Below are 19,581 nucleotides of genomic sequence, written 5' to 3'. Positions count from 1 at the left end.
CATAGGCCCTGGTTAATAACTTGAAGCTGAGATTTCAGAATAAGGCAATTGTCTTTAAATAGACACTGGGAGAAACAGGAGAATTTCTCTCTAGTCAACAACTATGAAGATCTAGTCAGTGGGAAATCAACAATAACTTTCTTCCTAAGGAAGAATAGTGCTTGAAACAATGGCTTCATTAAGTGATGTAAAAGGCAACTATAATATCACTGAGAAAATTTTGCTTTTTTAAAGAAATAAAAATTCAAACAGTGCCAAGAATCTGGTTATGATATATAGAAAGTTGTCATAGACAATTGCTCCTGCCACAGAAATGAGAAAGAATGCAGAAAAGAGGAACAACGTACCAAGGAACAGATGGAACAAATAGCAAAATGGTAGACTTACACTCAACAATATTCGCATTATATGTAAATGGATTAAACAGTCCAAGTAAAGACAGGAATTGCCGGACTGGATCAAAAAATGACACAATCGTATTCTCTTTACAAGACACACATTATTAAATGTGTAGCACAGATATGAGACTCTTAGGTTTACAGTAAGATAACAGAAAAAGCTATACCATGCAATTAATAATCTTAAAGTGTTGCTATATTATTATCAGCAAAGAAGATACCAAGACAAAAAATATTACCAAAAGTCAAGGTCAGGAGGACATAATTCAAGGCACAAATGCACCTAGCAACATAACTTCAAAATACTCCTTAACAGATGCTCAGAAGCCCCTTTCTGACACTTAATTTTCTGTTAGTGGTGTATAGAATAATCAGTGTAGGACTCTTTCTCTTCAATATATTTTTATTGGCATTAACATATTTCATAACATGAAGTATCCCAGGGAAGGTGCCTCACCCATCTTTAACAATAATATTGATAATGATAATGGTAGTAACAGCAATGACTGCTCCTGCTGTTTGAATGCTTCCTTATCTTCCAGGTACTATGCCAAGAAGTAGTCCTACATTTTCCATGAAGATGTTATTCTTGTTTCCCAATTTCAAAGATGAGGAAAGTAAAGATTACAAAGAAGTTAAGAGGATTTTCAAATGGTCATATTACTAACAGATGACTAGGCCAGGACTTGAAGCTTCTAATTGCTCACACTGACATCTGACAGTCAAATATTCTAATGAACCAATAGGCTTTCTTTTTCTAAGAACTACTTAAATAATTCAGTTATTTGATCTGAGATAGAGAAGAAGAAAAAAAAAGTTGCAGAATGGGAACTCTGGAAGAGAGCAGGTGAAATAAACTAAGATTAGGAAATGTGAGATACAGTCTATGAATTCCTGAGACTAAGGAGGAATTAAATCATCAGGGTGGTGCAAAGATAGGTGAGAATCACAAAAATAAATAATTTTGCCTTAGGTCAATGTTCTCAATATTTAGATAGCAACCAATATCAGTACAATAGCAGCACCTTTGATTACTGGGTAAGACTTCCCTTGAGATATAGTATATGTGCCATTTTAGGATGTTGAAAGAGAAGTGAAACCCTTTCTTAATACTGAATTGTGGAGAGAATTGTGGTTGAGTATAGAGACATGTGTATTTATTACCATCTCCCAAACCCTGGTAAAATGACAAAAGTAGGATTATTTTTTTAAAGTAAAAATCCTCATTGACAAAGAGAATGGGAAGAAGACAACAGCAAAGTAGAATCAACCAATTTTAAAAAGATAGAAAATGGATACAGGAATAATGTTGACTTAAATCAGAGCAAAGAAAGCACAAACCTATGGGCCCCAAGAGGGTAGTATCAATGAGAAGCACATTGTTTCATCCTCAAAGAAGCTTTAAAAGGTTCAGAAGTTGGAAAATACGTTATTACACAACATGAAGGTTAAGTTTGGAGGTAAGGAAAAGGGAAGCTGACTTTTTAAATATGCATACGAAGAAGTTAAACTCTCAGGTTCCCTCTTCCACCTCATACTTTAAAGAAGCTGCCCATGTCCTATTCTTATAGCGGAATAAGAGTCTCTTTACCAAAGAAATTGAACCAGAAATGCTCCACCTTGAAAACATCAGGCACAACTAAAAGCAAGAGTAAGCTGCTAGATGGAAAAAAAGGAGAGACTAAATCTGTTTACTGAAAAGGTGACACAAGCCTGACAATCCCTCCCTCCAGCCAGTTGTCAGAATGCCTGTAGACTGGATAACAAGTCCTTGGGCACTGGGGCTGACAACGTTCCAAAATGTTCCAAATAACCCCTGTCTCCTGGCACTCACACTCTATGTAATAGCCTCCCCTGTATGTCGGTTGGACCCAGTGACTCACTTCTAATAAATAAAATATGGCAAAAGGAATGGAAAGACTAGGTTATAAAAGACTGTGATTCTCATCTTGCTGGCCTGCTCTTTCTTGTCTTCTTGGCCTGCTTGCTTTAATGAAGTAACTCATCACGTAGAGAGACTCAAGTGGCATGAACCAGGGCAGCCAACAGACATCAAAGAACTGAGGTGTTCTGTCCAACAACCCATGAGGGACTGAATCTTAACAACCACCTCATAATTGAGCTTGGAAGCAGATCCTTCCCCAGTGGAGTCTTGAGATATCAATAGCCCTAGCTGACACGTTGTTTGCAGACCCTGAAACAGAGGGAGCCAGGAAGCCATGCCCAGATTCCCGACATACAGAGACAGTGTAATAAGTGTTGTTTCAAGCCACAATGTTTTGAGGTACTGTTTTATGTGGCAATAGATAACTAATATAGGCATTTTGGAACATCTGTCTATCAAAAAATTGAGTGACCAAGAAAATAGAAATGGACATTCTATAGACTCTCAAGAATTAAAAAAAAAAAACCCTGATCACCTTACAATAAAGTCCATGAGCCAATAAATTCTGCACACTGATCTACCGCATAACTCTCTAACATGAACAGGCAGCCAAGGATCACCAGACATTGAGATAAAGCTCTGACATGGAAGGCAAGCTAAAGCAAATACATAAAAGAAAGAAACTTTAATGAAATAGGAACAATTCAGAAGGTAGGTGAAAAGTGAAGTTACAAACTAAAATTACTATCCTCTGAAAGATTAAAAAAACACATCTATGAAACAAGAAGAGAGTGCTAGAAGAAGAGGAAAAGGAAGAGGATCAGGAGGAAGAAGCAAAGAGGGGAGGAGGTGGAAGGGGGAGAAGAAGAAGGAGAAGGAAGAATGGAGAAGGGAGGAAGGGAGAAGGGAGGCGGAAAGGAAAGAAGACAAAATAAAAATGACTGCTGAAATAGAAAAGTTAATAGGATTGAAAATATAATTGAGGAAAAATTTCAAACTATAAAACAAAAGAGAGAAATGTGTAATATGAGATAGAAGGTAAACACATACACAACAAAAGACAATCAATCAGTCCAGAAAGTTTAGTATCTAACTAACAAGAGTTCCAGAAAGAAATACAAAAAGAGGGGTTAATTTTTAAATGATAATAAATTAAGCTTTCCCAGACTGGAAAACATGCTTCTCCAGACTGAAAAAGGCCCACTGAGAGTTCAGAAAAATGATAAAAAATAAACCACAGTATGATATATAATCATGACATTTCAGAACATCAGAGATGAAAAGAAAAATCTAATACTTTCCTGGGAGAGCAGATATAGATCATTTGCAAACAATCTGGAATAAAAACAGCACTGGAGTTTTCAAAAGAAACATTAGAAGCAAAAAGACAAGGGAACAATGACTTCAGAATTCTGTGGGAAACTACTTTTCAACCAAAATTCTATACCTAGCCAATCAATTGACTATGAGAGCAGAATAAACTGATATGCAAGGTCTAAAAAAGTTGTATGCAAAGTACTCTGGTATAGAAAGCTATTGAAAGTTGTGCAGCAACAAAATGGGGGAATAGGTCAATAGGAAAAGAGGACCCAGGTAAAAGGAAATTCAGTAAAGAATGGATAAAATAATCTCCAGATGTGCCAAGACAATAGTTGTACAGCGAATCTAGAAATGTTACCAGTTCCTAGTAAATGTGCCTAGTCTGGGGCAAGTGGATTAAGGGCTCCAAAAGAGAAAATGCAGGATCTAGCAGTTCACCTGATAACTGTATTGAGCAGCTGCTGGAGAGATGAAAAAAAGCTGTTGAATGCATGAGAAGAATTAGAATTTGTTTCATACAAATTAAGCAAATAAAAAATTTGAGACAATTTTAAACGGCAAGGAAAAAAGTTTTAGAAGGAAAAAAAGCTTGGCCACAAAATACTATATGACTTAGCAGTGAACAATAGTTCATGAAATATGATGTTATTTCATAATTACAAAATATATACTCAAAAAATATTTTAATCAAAAACTTGGAAAGTAGGTATAGGAAATACAGTGAGGAGAGAGGTAGGTCCTCAAATACCATAAAAGGGATTTGATAAAATACTACTAAAAATGATGAAGAATGAAATGGTAGTATAGGGATATCCTTCGTGGTGTGGAATGGAATCATCCGTAAGATAAAGATAAGCGGAAGCAGTTTTCCACGAGAAGTGAGACAGGCGGAGGGAAGTACTAGCGTTCTTCATTATGAGCCTTTCGTTTGCCTTTAACAATATGCACGTATTACCTTAATTAAAAAGAACTTTAAAAACAAGCAAAACAGAATTACATAAATCTGTTTTTCTCAAAGGATGTTCCTAATCTACAATTAAATGAAAAAGCCATGCTGTGTATTAATGTATGTGGTAAACTTCCTAATTTTCACAAAACCAAAAAGCAGTAAGTACACTTCACATGTGTATAAGTGAGAGTAAAGACAATGCTAAACAAACATGTTCATGTTGATTCTGATGTATTTGCGAGAAGTAGGATTGGAGTAGAGGAGAAGGGAGATTGCTAATTTCCATGCAAACCTTTAAACTTTGACTTGTCATAAATGTTAAACTTAAAAACTTAATCATTTGGATACTGAACTAGAAATGCCTTTTGCTTTTTTTTATTTTTCACTGTAAAGAACATTAGTGGGACAAATGGTGAAATTTGAATATACAGATTAGATTAAAATACTACATCAAGGTTAATTCCCTGATTTTGATAATCATGCTTTTATTCTGTAAGAGAATGTCCTTGCTTTAGGAAGTGTTTAGGGTTAAAAGGAGCTTTATGTCAGCAACTTATTCTCAATCTACCCTGAAAAAAAATACACATATAAATAAAGAGAGAAATCAATACAGAGAGAAAGAGAGAAAAAGCAGATGTGTTAACATTTGGGAGAATCTGGATTAAGAGTTTAAGGGAATTATTTGTACTATTTTTGCAATGTTTTATACATATAAAGTTATTTAAAAATGAAAAGTAAAAAAAAATTAACCATGTACGAAAAAGAGCCAAGTTACTCCCAAAGATATAACCTTGAGATTAGGGCAAAAATACTTTTTGTCATAGTGTTATTAACAAGGTTCCACCATCAGATATTCATTACAGAAATCATTTAGGAGCCAAGAGATATTATACCTGTGTTCTTCCTGAGACAGAAGGAAGTTAAAATGACAAATAAGACTCACCACCCTGGAGTGGCTTAAATAAAATGCACTATAATTGTTTTAGAAAGAATTATTTAGAAAGGAAAGTATTTTTTTGCTCTGTCTCTCATATTGCATCTATATCAGACAAGTTGATCTTATTAAAGATAATTGAAATGGGATTTTAAAGCATACTTTTTTAGATGCTTTAAGAACCCTGAATAAATTGAAATGGAGCCAGTTCCCCAAGATACATACTTGGAGTAATTGTTTTTTTAACTTCACTGAAGGCATTTCTGAATTAGGTCAGAGTTTTTTGTGGGTTAACATTCTCTAATATTTCACTCTTCCTCAAGGACAGACACTGATTATTAGGCTAAATTTAAGGATAGCCAAGCAAATTGTACTAGGTGGTAAGCTCTGTTTAATTGCTCCTCAAATCTACCCTCTGAAAACTGAAGTCCTTTTATTAAAAATCTAGATAGTCACCTATAGGTATAGATTCTGTTACAACCTGCTTCTTTGGGTGTTGCTTTATTCATATACACAATAAATATGATGTGTGGGAAGTGCAATTACTTAGCTGGGTCATTGAGGAAAGTCACTTTGTTTCTCTGGACATCACTTTTCCTCATAATTAACAAAAGCAGCCGGTTAGATGACTTCAAGTTTCTTTTCAGCTCTAAGAATACTGGTATTAGTCAGTGTTCTCCAGAGAAACACAACCAATAGGATGAAGAGATAGAGAAAGAGATTGATTTTAAGAAATTGGCTAGGATGATCATGGAGGTGCCAATCCAAAATCTGCAGAGTAGGTTGGCACGACAGAGAACCAGGGAAGAGTTGCAGTCTGAGTCCAATGGCAGCCTGCTGGCAGAACCTCTTTTCAGTTGGGAGAGGTCAATCTTAGTTCTAGTAAGGCCTTCAACTGATGGCATGAAACCCACGCACATTGTGGAGGGCAATCAGCCTCACTCAACGTCCACCACTTTAAATGTTAATCTCATCCAAAAAACACCTTCACAGAAACATCCAGAATATTTGACCAAAAATATCTGGGCACCATGGCCTGCCAAGTTACACCTAAAATTAACTTCCATAATACTTTATGTTGTAGAGATAATTTTTTCAAATCAAAAACAATGTGAGAAGCACTGTTACATTTCTTCCATAAGAAAACCTAAGGACTCCATCACAACCCCTGGGAAAGCATCATAGTTTTTAAACAACTGTGATGTTATGAGTGTGTTTGAGCCATGGCATCGAGTGAAATTAACTCCTAAACAGCATTTTCAATTACCAACAGGACATGTTATACAATATCAAAATACAGTGACTTCAAACAAAAGATACTGAATCCTACTGTTGAATCCACTTCACATTTACTAAAGATGTTCTCTAGATCTGGAAAGAATTCAGAGGCCTATCACTATCTGTCTTTTCTTTACAGAACTGATATAGAAACTTTCTTAGTAGGATTCCAACCCACCATTTCAGTGTTGTGATATCATATTTGGAGTGAATGTAACCCACAGGAGTGCTCTCACCACAATAGAAGGAATTATTTATCTCAGCAATAAAAATGCATTAACTAGTAATCATGTTATCACTTATTAAAAAATAGTTTTGATGTAAAAGAGCAATAGCAATGTTATATTAATACTACTAAAGAAAAATACAAATCTCTTTTATTTGTCTTTTGACTATTTTTCTTCCATAGATTCTAATAATACCTTGGGATGTGGATCCAACTATAAAGCAAGCAACAGCCAGGCCTTCACCAGTATTCCCTCATTATTGCGAAATGACTCTGACCAAATTCCATTTTAACCACTGCAGTGCCCGGTGAGAAAATGTAAGTGAAATTAAAAGCTACAGCTTGAGAACATCGCACTCTCTGGTCTGAATGACACTTACTTAGTAGTCATTTGCTCACACTTGAACCTGAGGACTTTGGTCATAAAGGCAAGAAAGAACCCATGTGGTGATCTAGTTTTATCAAGATTAAGTTTCTTGTGACTAAAATGAGTTGAAGAGTGATCTTCAGAAAGCCTTTAGCCTGTAAGTCCTCAGACTAGTTTGAATGAAGGCCGTGGACCTAAGTGTTGAACTGCCATCCCATGTGTTCCTTAGCAGGGCTGAGTCCAGTTGTTGAACATGGAGTGGCAGTTTAAGGAAGGAAAAACCTGGTGGGCCTTGTTAATGATAGCCTCTAACCTCTCCTCAGCAGCCCCATATGCCCGACTCTCCAGACTGAGTGAAAACAAGCCACTCATGTAAGTTTGAAACTCCTCCTTGTGTGTTGTGGTGAGTCAGTGGGCGCCTTCCCAAGGTGCAGATGTTCTATGATCCGGCCCTTGCAGGGCACTTTTGCATAAGAAGACACAGCCTAGATGTCCTAAACCATTTTTTGCTAAGCCTCAGCTCTCCACAAATCAGATCTGATGACAGATTGTCAAGTTCAGCAATATGGCATGTGCAGTATATACATTCATCAAACTATGATGTTGCACACCTTGGACTAATATCATGTTATATGTTAATTATATCTCAGTCAAACTGCTGGGGGGAAACGGTATGGCATCCATGTTCCCACACATTAAGAAAGATTGTTTGTCTGCAGTTTCAAGGGCAAAAGAGGTCATTATGGCCAACACTAAACCGGAATGGTTTAGGCCTTTGCCAAGAACCCAACAATACCAGCACCCTGATTTTGGACTTCCAGTCTCTAGAACTATGAAGAAGAAATGTTTGTTGTTTATGGCACTCAGAGTATGTTATTATGTTATAGCGGCCAGAATAGACTAAGACAAGAATGAACTGGAAATTAGGATAACTGTCATTAATAAAATGAATCTAATTAGAAAAAAAATGGAATGGCTTAAAGGACATGAAAAAGTTCTTCAAATTGACAAAAGTACACAACAAATGAGTGCAGTTGTAAGCAAACTCAGGAACAAGAATAAAGCTGGTGCCACCCCATTCTTTTCTTGAGGTGCTAACTGGAAGAAGGGGATAAAATGAATCCTCTCTTTCATGCCCATCGTAGGAAAGGAGAGTGCCAAGTGAGAAGCTGGCCAAGGGCCCAGGTCAAGAAAGACCCTTGAAGTAGCCCTAACCATTTCTGTCCCAAGCATGAGTGCACTGAGAAGGTGTTCTGGGCCTACAGACCCCAAGGATTCCCCTAATCCCCCAAAACACTAGGAAATACCTGTGTCATCCAATGATGTTCCAGCTTCCCATGTGGACCCCTTGATATGGAATACTCAGCGAGACAGGAGGTTAAAGTTCTCTCAATTAATAAAGTAGGGACTCTCTCTTAACCACTTCATAGGGACATTATGAAGGACTAGAAAAATATATGTTTTTACAAATACAGCTAGACTGGTCATTGAAAAATAAAAGCTTCAGGTATGTATGGTGTTGTGACAGACACAAGGCACACTGCCTTTCTCCCTGGACTACTTTCAGTCTTAGTCGGAAGTGCTTCCTAACAAAACAAAACACACTTCAGCTTCAGGACGTGCACTCCTCTTCCACTGTGTTGAGGTTGGTACTCAGCAATTTTGACTCAGAAATTAATTTCTGATGAGCAGATGTGGGTCTTCAAAAGATGTATTAGTTGCATTTGGGCCAGTAAAAAGTATTCAGATGGCAATTGCTTTGCACAACCAACATGGTTCCTGTTAAACAAAAACCAACACTAAAAATCTCAGATTCTTTCAAACAAAATGGTCAAACAAGGTCTGCTTCATGTCCAAGGGAAAAGGTGGTCACAGATTTTATTTAACTCCTGCTTCTATGGGAAATAAAAAGCAACAAACCTAAGAAGCAAACTCTTGGAAAATTGCTGTTCAAAGACAATTCAGTGTCACAACACAGTTGCTCAAGGAACACAAATTTTCCTGTGATTTTTTTTTACAATAGCATCTGTAATTATTATTAATTATACAGCACTTGACAAGGTACTCAGCAGTGTATTAAACGTTTACTCTTCCTGATGGGTTCACAATCTATAAAAATATGTTAATTTAATTCTTCTAACATTTACTTTGTCAGCCTCTCCCCTCTTCACCTTCACTGTCATCCCAATATCTTCTTTATGTATATATATACACATATATACATATATTTATATCCATTCATAACACAAATCCATTAAGCCTCCTACACAGGGAGCACATCTGTCTCTGTTCTCCACCTTCTCAAATAACTTTGCCCCTTCTTCTCTTGTCATTTTCTGTACATTTTCTCCTTTCTCATTTCCTACCCTCTACCTTTTTCTTCATGTCCTCCTTCCCCCCACCTGCAGCCAAAGTTCTTACTTTCCACATCTACCTTTGTTTAATTATCTAATATTTTTGTATAAACATTTGAAGAAAAGGATCTTCCCAGAACAACAACAACAATAAAAAAGAACGAACTTCAAAAACAGAAAGGTGGCCTTGCTCAGAGAACACCAGCTGCCTGCTGCCTGTCATGGAGAGCAACTGCAGCTAGAGCTCTCCATCCTCCTTCCCTCCCTTCCCTTCCTTGGTGCCCTGTTATCAGCTACAGACTGATGCAAGCAAATCACCCTCTGCTGAGCCCTGACAGTCAGTCTGAGGGCCTGGAAAGTTCTGGAAAAGTTCTTCAGTGTGCCCTCAGAAATATTTTAGAACCTGGGAACTCAAAGGACAGAAGTGATAGGTCAGAATAATGAAGGCCAACCCAGCTAAATAAATAAATAAGTAAATAAGTGTGCTGAGGGGAAAATATGGTTTCATTAGAAAAGCCTGTCTGGGTAATGGAAAACTAAAGAAATACCAGGAGAAATCAACCAAAGGAAAATTAGGAGCCACAAAAGTAGAGATAAAGTAGAATCAGAGGTAAAAGAAGCAAAGGCTGGACACAATCTGGAAGGTCAATTGATAAAATGTGTAGCAAGCACTGAACCAACACCAATCAATACAGCTCAGTGTGCACCGAATCGCAGCCTAATAACCGCGTCACATCCACTTTATGGCACTATCTGTCACACGAATGGCAGGAAGCAGAGGCAATTCAACTTGCTGCACACTCCAGCAAACTGGCCTCCAAGCGTCGTTTGAAAAGAACAGTGTGGCAGTACTTGCAGCGATAAAGGGGTGAGGGAGTGGAAGCAGCTTGCAGAAGGGCCCATGAGCTCCTGTAAATACAAATCTGGGGCAAAGCGGGGAGAGAGGGAGCAGAGCAAGTAAGGGACGTGTACAGGGAAGTCCCTGAAGCATGACTGCTCAGATTCCGCATCAAATTAGAATGTCCTACTGGATACCACTCCGATGCATTATGGAGAAAGGAATCAATAGCCATCAGAAGCAGGAGGTGAGGGAGAGGGAAGGGCTGGAGGAAACCTGAGTCATTAGTAGAATTATGAAGAAGCAGAGGCTTGTGAGCTAGTCAGGATGTCTAAGTGGAGATAAATGGACAATGGCTTCCCCAGAATTAGAGAATTTTATTTACACTGTGTTTTTCTCCTTTCACAGCACTGCGGCATTTTGACTTTTCTTGTAAAAAAAATACAAAATTCTGAGAGAGAAAGTACATATTACATGTGTTCTTCAAGCAAAATTCCAAGTGAATGCCGCACACACTATTATCAAGGCGGTTTGCTGCTTACAGACAAGGTCACCTGCACCACCATCCTCCTCTCCTCCCCGTCTTGTGAGAGGCTGTGCTCTTCCCCTGGGCCAAAGGCAGCCACCAGACCTGCAAGGATTGTATCACAGGCATTCTCTGAATTTGTTTTATAAGAACATTTTTTTTAAATAAGAACTCAAAATGTGGCCTATTTTTCTTCACTATTATCATTCTCTATTATTGTCATTTGTTTTCAGTTTGCTGCATTTTGACTTCCTCTCTTAATAGAGATGTCAAGTCTGTTGGAAGCCCTGAGTAGAGATGCATGACACAAACACTTCAAGAGAACGAAGTCCATTACAGTGTTACAGTGCAGTCGCCTTAACTATGGAAAAGGGCACAGACTGAAGCCATTTCCACATCTGCTCTGATTTCTCTAAGGAGTAAGTGAAGCATTTAAGTTGATTAATCAAACTGCACCTACCTTGTAAAGTATATTTGTCATAAAGTATATTTACAATAGAAGACCATTTTCAAGTAGTAGATGCTTTGATTTTAAGAGCTTTCCACCAATTATCAGCCACATTAAACAAAACATTAAAGCAAGAAACTGCTCGGGCTCATCTAAAAGGAACGCAATATTCCACACAAGAACTCAGGGTGTCTCATGGAACCACTCTTGCGATGCAGACTGTTGATGTGCAGCCATTTATCCACATAAAATTTCACGTCCTCAATTTTTGGTAGCGACATTTGCAACGATATCCTCCCTTAACTCAGGAGTATTCATTCTTTTCTGAGGAATTCACATTTTTTCCTAAATTAGTCAGTCAAGGTAAGAATACAACAAAATGCTCCTCTCCTTTTCTTGTAATGGATGTGGAAGTTAGAGGTAGACAACAAGAAACCCACAGACTTTGCAAAACTGAACATTTCTGGAGCCAAAACAAACTTCAGAGTTTCAGTTTTGCCCCAAATTTAGAAGCTAGAGTTTAAATCCAAGCGCCTGAAAGCATGGCCTTTTGTTCTTTAAGACTTATCTTCAGTCTCCAAATACAGCAAATAGTTTTCCCACAGGTGACCTTTTATCATCTCAGGATGATCTTTTATCATCTCAATTTTCTTCCGAATCACACCAAGTGAATTATTTTTAAAATGAGACTAAAAACCCTCCCAATTTCTCTACTGTTTCACCTAACAACATACATGTTCAATCCTATAATAATCCTAAAACCACCCTAAAATTCTTAAAGCTTTGGCTTTTTCCTATGTACCTATGCTTGTTATCATAATGTACTTGGTACGTTGTCACATTTGAATGTAGTTAAGTATTATAATTACATACTGTATGGAAGGAAAATATACGCTTATATGAAAAGCCATGAATGTGATGGTGAGAGTATCATGAGAGTGATTGGAATGAAGGGGAAAAGGAGGGAAACAAAAGTGGAATTCTGCAGGAATACGAGGTATTTGGTAAGAGGTGAATCACAGCTAGTGTCTTTTAATGCAGATGATACTTTTAAATTCAAAAAGGTAGAACAAACCTGGATGGAAAGAAATGAAAACACAAAGGAAGGAAATGAAAGTGAGTCCATCAATTATTTAAATAAGTTCAAGTGCCCAGATTAAAAGAAGAAGAAAAGGACCTACAGTTACAGTGTGCCACCTTTGTTGCAATCTTGCAATCTCAGTAAATAGAATAAGAACAAATACTAGAGATAGACAAATATTGTTTTTCCCTCAATTAAATTTTAAGGCAGATGCTGGAAAATACAGATCTGTTTCCTTGCTGTTATCCCCTCGCAAAATTATTGTCATTAAAACCCAATAAGGTATTTTTAGTTCCAGAAAATCAAATGGACAAGTGCAAGATGGGGGAACCTAACCTGAACAATAGTTTCCTAAGCCAGATTGATGATTTTTTTTAAAAAGTTAGAGACTCACAAAGACCGTTTTCTTTTAGCACTGGATATGCGGCTGATACTGACCAAGCCATCTAAGTTCTCATAGCTTCCTTGTTGATAAGATGCGTACAATAATAACCATACTTCTTGCCTCAGAATTACTGTTGATATCAAATGAAATGTATGAAAGTATTTTGTAAACCGTAAAATACCATGGAAAAGCCAGAAATATCACTATCAATACACACTGAAACAAAGATTTTTAAGTTCCACTTGACTACCCAGTAGGGGTGAGTCAACACCAGATGTGGCTAAGATGAAGGCCATGCCGCCCTAAGTGGCCCTAGGAGAACAGCAGTGAGGGAAGTGGTCCTTCTTCCATCCTCACCGCTTAGGCCACACCAGCAGGAGACCTCAGAGGACGTGACTTCCACCTTCCTACGTCTGAAAGACTGGCAATGAAGAAGAACCATTTGCCTTACTCTTCCCAGAGAGCAGAACCAAAACAGCCAGACTGAAATTACAAGAAGGGAGATTTCAATTGCTTAAGGGATGGACTATAAATACCTTTAGTGGTTTTCAAATCTACTGACATCAATTCTCTCTTGAGATGCAGAGTGTACAACATGCGCAGCCCTACAAGGCAGGAACCTGCCCTGCCCTGACCAAACACCACTGTGAGATGGATGGGTTTAATGTACATCTCAGCAGAGAGGATCAGGAGTTACAAGTCCGTCCCACAGGCCTGTGACGAAAACTTGCTTCCCCCTCTAACCTTCAAGAAACGGTTTTCTGGAGTGGGCACTTCCCACTTCCCGACAACATTCTTCCTCTTTTTCTATGAAAACTGCCCCTAACCACAAAGTGCCCCTAACACTTAGGGTGAATAATGCGGCAAATAAAAGGACATCCCTCATCTATTCCCAACCACTTCAACTTGGAAATGGAGCAATGACTTCGTCATATTCAAGCACCCACGTGTATTTAAAGGCCTGTGACTTTCTGCAGTCAAATGTCTGATGGTTTTGAAAAGAATATTTAAAACTGAGAAAAGAGAGACACACAGATAGTGAACCAAAACTCAGCTCAGAAATCCGATGGCTAAGGAGAAAAGACCGTGGGAGGTGTCTGTCAGAAACAGAAAGCAGCCCTCACACAGAATCCACTACCAGCTCTGTCGGTTCTGTATTAATCAAAAGCCAAAGGGCTGGAAAGCAGCCGGATTCGATGCTGAAGCTTGTGTGCAGGGTGCCGGCTTGTCTGACAGCCGCAATACGGCCAACGGCGGGGGGCCAAAAGGGTATTGCTCCCCGTGTTTTCATCTTGGGAGAACTTGACAGAGCTGTTCCAACTGAAGCCTGCCTGTCTTACCAGGGGTTGTTGAGAAATTCTCAAAAGCTCACATCTTCCCATGATGTGAAGAGTGTTGGATTCACATATGGATTTATTTCTTTATCCAAGAATTCCATAAGCATGCATGATAAATGTTGAAACCACCCATAAGTTGAATTTAATCCTTCAATTATTCTACTTGAATTCTATTCTGATCATTTTTCCTTGTAAAAAGAGAATTATCTAAAAGCCACATTAGAATAGGGCTATGGGAAGGAGGAAGGAACAAGGAGCTATTGTTTAAGGTGTACAGGACTTCCATTTGGGGTGATGAAAATGCTCAGAACTGGACAGAGATGATGGTCACACTACATTGTGAATATACCAAATACCACCAGATTGTTTACTTTAAAATGGTTAACATTGTATTATGTGAATCCCACTCAATTAAAAAAAATACCAGAATGAGATTAAAGATTCTGAGAGGGAAGAGCCTATGTTTATTAGAAACATCAACCTCCCAACCCATAAGAAACACAGCATTTCCTTTTCTGTATTTCTTATAGAGAAAGTCTGCCACAGCCACACGCAGAGGCATATGAAATTCTCTCTCCCAACCAAAAGAGGACTTGGCTGCGCAATCAGTTAGTCAACAGTAACTGTTCCTCTGGGGCCTGGCAGTTGGCATTTAACATCTTCCTTTCTTTTGAAGCTCATAAAACAATGGAAATACTGTATTCCATTTTCAGACTTGTCACAACTCTCACAAAAAGTCCCTAAGAAGAGGTTTTTGTCCAATGGATTGATTGAAGTCTGGCCAACCATTATTGATATCATACTTTTCCTCAGACTGATTTAGTCAGTGACTTATATCTATAGGATTCATTAAACAAAACCTACTGGAATTCATCTCATCTATCTTCCAAGTGCAGATACTTCCCACAGAAAGAAAAAACAAAACAAAACAAAAGCGCCAAGCTCATAGAGAAAGAGATCAGAATTGCAGTTCCCAGAGGTGTGGTGAGGGAAGCGGGGATTGGAGGAAGGTAATCAAAAGGTGCAGACTTCCAGTTACAAGATGAACAAGCACTAGGGATGTGACGTGTAACATGGTGGCTACAGTTAACACTGCTGTACAGTACACAGGAAAGTTGTTAAGAGAGTACACTCTAAGAGTTCTCACCACAAGGATAATCGTTTTCTTCTCTTGTTATTCTATCCAAATGAGACAGATGTTGGCTCAGCCTATTGTGGTACTCATTTCACAATGTATGTAAAGCAAACAATCATGCTGTACACTTTAAACTTCTACAGAGATGTATGTCAATTATTTCTCCCAAAACTGGGGGAAACAAAAGAAAGAGACGTGTTTAAAAGTTGTGTTTGGTATCACCTGGTGTATTAGCAAGGGTTCTCAGGAGAACAGAACCAACAGGAGAATATATATATGTGTATATATAGGCACACCTCATTTGATTGCATTTTGCTTTATTACACTTCACAAACACTGCATGTTTTTACAGATTGAAGTTTTGTGGCAATGCTACGTCAAGCAAGTCTGTCAGTGTCATTTTTCCAACAGCGGTTCTCACTTCGTGTCTCTATGTTATATTTTGGTAATTCTTGAAACTTTTTCAAAACCTCCACCAACAAAAAGAATACTACAACTCGCTGAAGGCTCAGATGGTAGCTAGCATTTTTTTTTAGCAATAAAATATTTTTAATTAAGGTTATATACATTGTTCTTTAGACATAATGCTATTGCACACTTAATAGACCATAGTAGAGTGTAAACATAGCTTTTATATGCACTGGAAAAGCAAATTCATGTCACTCACATTACTGCGATATTTGCTTTATTGCAGTAGTCCAGAACTGAACCTGCAACGTCTCTGAGATATACCTGCATGTATACACAGAGAGAAATTCATTATAAGAAATTGGTTCATGTGAGTATGGAGGCTGAAAAGCCGCAAGAGCTGCATTTGCAAGATGGAGACCCAGAAAGCCAACGGTGTAGTTTCAGACCAAAAGCTGTCAGGCTCAAAACCTAAGAAGAGCCAATGTTTCCATTTTCAGTTTGAATCCAAAGGCAGGAAAAGACCGAGGTTCACCTCAGCCAGGCAGTAGCAGGTCTTCAATTAACTGGGTGAGACCCACCCACATTAGGGGTGCTATTGCTTTACTCAGTCTACTGATTCAAATATTAATCTCATGCAAAAACACCCTCACAGACACAGGGGGCCACACACCCTGTGGCCCAGTCAGGTTGACACATCAAACTAACCATCACACCTGGCCACAGAACTTTGGACTGAACATCACATGCCCCGTATCTCACAACACGGGGCCTTACCAAAAAAAAAGTAGAAACTCAAATATTTTTTGAATGGACAAAGTAGATCCTTTGTTTCCTTTAAATGTGTTTATTAAGAAACGTATCCAATAAAAATATTCAAGTAGTCCCCAAGCCAAATGAATCATTTAAAATAAACTACATTATTAGTCTTGGATGAAGGGTATAACTGCTTACAAAAATAAAAACAAGAAAGAGCAAGGAAAGGGTTCCTCACAGCATAAGCCACCTTCTTGATAACTTTTCATATCAGAGGTGAGCAGGTGAAGAACTGAATGAGGACAGACCCTGGAGAGAGCTGAAATAATGTGAACTAAAAATTCTTGTTGTCGTAAAGACATACAAATGGCCAGTAGGTGCATGAAAAAATGATCAATGATTTTCAGAGAAACGCAAATCAAAACTACAAAGAGGTATCACCTCACACCAGTCAGAATGGCCATCATTCAAAAGTCCTCAAATGATAAACGCAGGAGAGGCTGTGGAGAAAAAGGAACCCTCCTACACTGCTGGTGGGAATGTAGTTTGGTGCAGCCATAATGGAAAATAGTACAGAAATTCCTCAAAAAACTAAAAATAGACTTACCGTATGATCCAGCAATCCCACTCCTGGGCATATATCCAGAGGGAACTCTATTTTGAAAAGCTACATGCACTGCAATGTTTGCAGCAGCACTATATACAACAGCCAAGACTTGGGAACAACCTAAATGCCCATCGACAGATGACTAAATAAAGAAGTTGTGGTATATTTATACAATGGAATATGACTCAGCCATTAAAAAGAATAAAATAATGACATTTGCAGCAACATGGATGGACCTGGAGATCATCATTCTAAGTGAAATAAGCCAGAAAGCAAGAAGAAAGAAAGAAAGAAAGAAAGAAAGAAAGAAAGAAAGAAATCAGTCATATGTGGAATCTAAAAAAAAGAAAAGACAAAAAGAGGACACTAATGAACTAACTCATCTACAAAACAGAAACAGACTTGCAAAAGTAGTAAATTATTTTATGGTTACCAGGGGAAAGGGTATGGGAATGGATAAATTTGGGAGTTTGAGATTTGCAAAGGTTAATCACTATATACAAAAATAGATAAACAACAAATTTCTTCTGTATAGCACTGGGACCTATATTCAGTATCTTGCAATAGCCTTTAATGAAAAAGTATATGAAAATGAATATATATATATATATATATATATATATATATATATATATATATATACACACACACACACAAATATGCATGACTGGGACATTATGCTGTACACCAGAAATTGACACATTGTAACTGACTATCTACTTCAATATAAAAAAAGAATTTTTGTTGTCATGTGTTAATGTAACTTGTATAATCATAACTAGTGTAATCAGAAGAAAGTATTCTACACTAACAGAGAAAACATGCATTAAACCATATTCTTATTTGAGTGGCATAGATTTTTAGAGCATGAACTTTGCAGCGAAACAATGTGGCTGAGAAAAACCACTCCACCATGCCCTGTGATTCCAGGCAAAATTTTAAATCTCTCTCAGTTTCTTTAGTTATAAAGTAAGAAAGGTAGTACTTGCTTCATACGGTATCTGTGTCAAATAATTCAGATATTACTCAACATAGTATAATTGCTCCATAAACATCAATTATCTTTTAACTATGTGGGCATTTTAGAAATTTATCACACACAAGGCTGAAGAGTTCTCTTTCAAGACTAAAGACTTTAGCACTTCAGATGGGCCAGAGGACGGCAGGCAGAAGCCACAAACAGCTTCACTGTAAGATTAGACTGAGATCCCAATTAATCTACACAAGGTTACAAACTTACTGGAGGCAACATGGCTTTGTAGAGCAAAGGCAGACAAGGCCTGTTTCCATGAACCCCAGAGTCCCGACCAAGGAGCAGCACATGTCAACACACTGCCCGCACAAAAAGTCTTTCACCAGACCCCGGAGCCCTTCTCCTGCTGCGAACAAAGGAAGAAGCACACACCAACCATCTCTAGGTTGTGAATGGAAATAACAAATACTTATGTCAGGCGAGCCTCAGCAGCGGTCAGAGGGAGAGCGGTCCACCCCTGTGGGCCTCTGAGCGGCTTCTCAGCCTCATTCACCAGTTTCCTGGGAGGCTAGCTTCCCCACCAAGGTTCCCCACCAACTTCCCCATGAGACCCTCGGATGGAGTACAAACAGGTAACATCCAGGCAAAAAGTTTTAGAGGCAGCACAGGCTGCTTTCAATATTGTCTCCTCCTCCACTCACCTGTATTGATGTTTGAAGGACTCCAGCAGAGACAATTACTTGGAGAAAGACAGGATTTTGTTGCTAAAATTCAGATATTCCAGAGGAAAGAGACTGTCAAGTCTTGTGAATCATTTAACATGACACAATTTGAGAGAAAATGGAGAGTGGGTTTTAGGAGCGAAGGAAGATGAGGAGTAGGAGAGAAAAAGCAAGCACCAGACACTCGACAGCTAGGTTCAGGGCTCAGGAGCAGCAAGGAGAGACTGAGTATCAGGCAACGTGATGATAAAAAGGAAAGGAAAGATAAATCTGGAACTGGAGGCAAGAGGACACCAAAGAAAGGACCCCATTAGCTACAGAGCAGCTTTCCCATTGTTCTTTCCTCATTCAGCACAGGAGTCAGAACGCGCCTGATGGATCACAAGAGAGGGAACATAATAATACCCTACAAGGTTAGTTGATAAACAACCAAACGTTTTACGACATGGGGGGAGGAGTGAGAATGGTTTTTAATTGCCACATAAATTCCGATTGGTGCTTCAGCTCTAATCTTCGCTGTAAAGCACTGGATCGGGTCATTGACCCTCTCGCACACAGCTTGCCTACACAATTGCACTTGCTTGGATATGCTTCTCTTTGTGCAACTTGAGTCGATTAATTCCTAATGCATCAAAGCCCAAATTTTGCTGTGGG

At 38.4% G+C, this 19,581-nt stretch overlaps 1 long non-coding RNA gene across 3 annotated transcripts in view; it reads right to left on the bottom strand.

The window, feature by feature from the left end:
* The window catches only part of LOC123614056 (uncharacterized), a 440,858-nt gene extending 421,552 nt beyond the window's left edge, over nucleotides 1-19,306 (bottom strand). For all 3 annotated transcript variants that reach the window (XR_012500986.1, XR_006721520.2, XR_006721519.2), the window contains exon 1: nucleotides 18,907-19,306. This is a non-coding gene — a long non-coding RNA (uncharacterized LOC123614056). The remainder of the gene's footprint in view (nucleotides 1-18,906) is intronic.
* Between the last annotated feature and the right edge of the window lie 275 nt (nucleotides 19,307-19,581).

The sequence above is a fragment of the Camelus bactrianus genome, chromosome 20 (genome assembly GCF_048773025.1).
Source record: "Camelus bactrianus isolate YW-2024 breed Bactrian camel chromosome 20, ASM4877302v1, whole genome shotgun sequence".
Classification (NCBI taxonomy): domain Eukaryota; kingdom Metazoa; phylum Chordata; class Mammalia; order Artiodactyla; family Camelidae; genus Camelus; species Camelus bactrianus.
The sequence above is the reverse complement of the archived record's forward strand: the minus strand, read 5'-3'. Positions and strand labels throughout refer to the sequence as shown.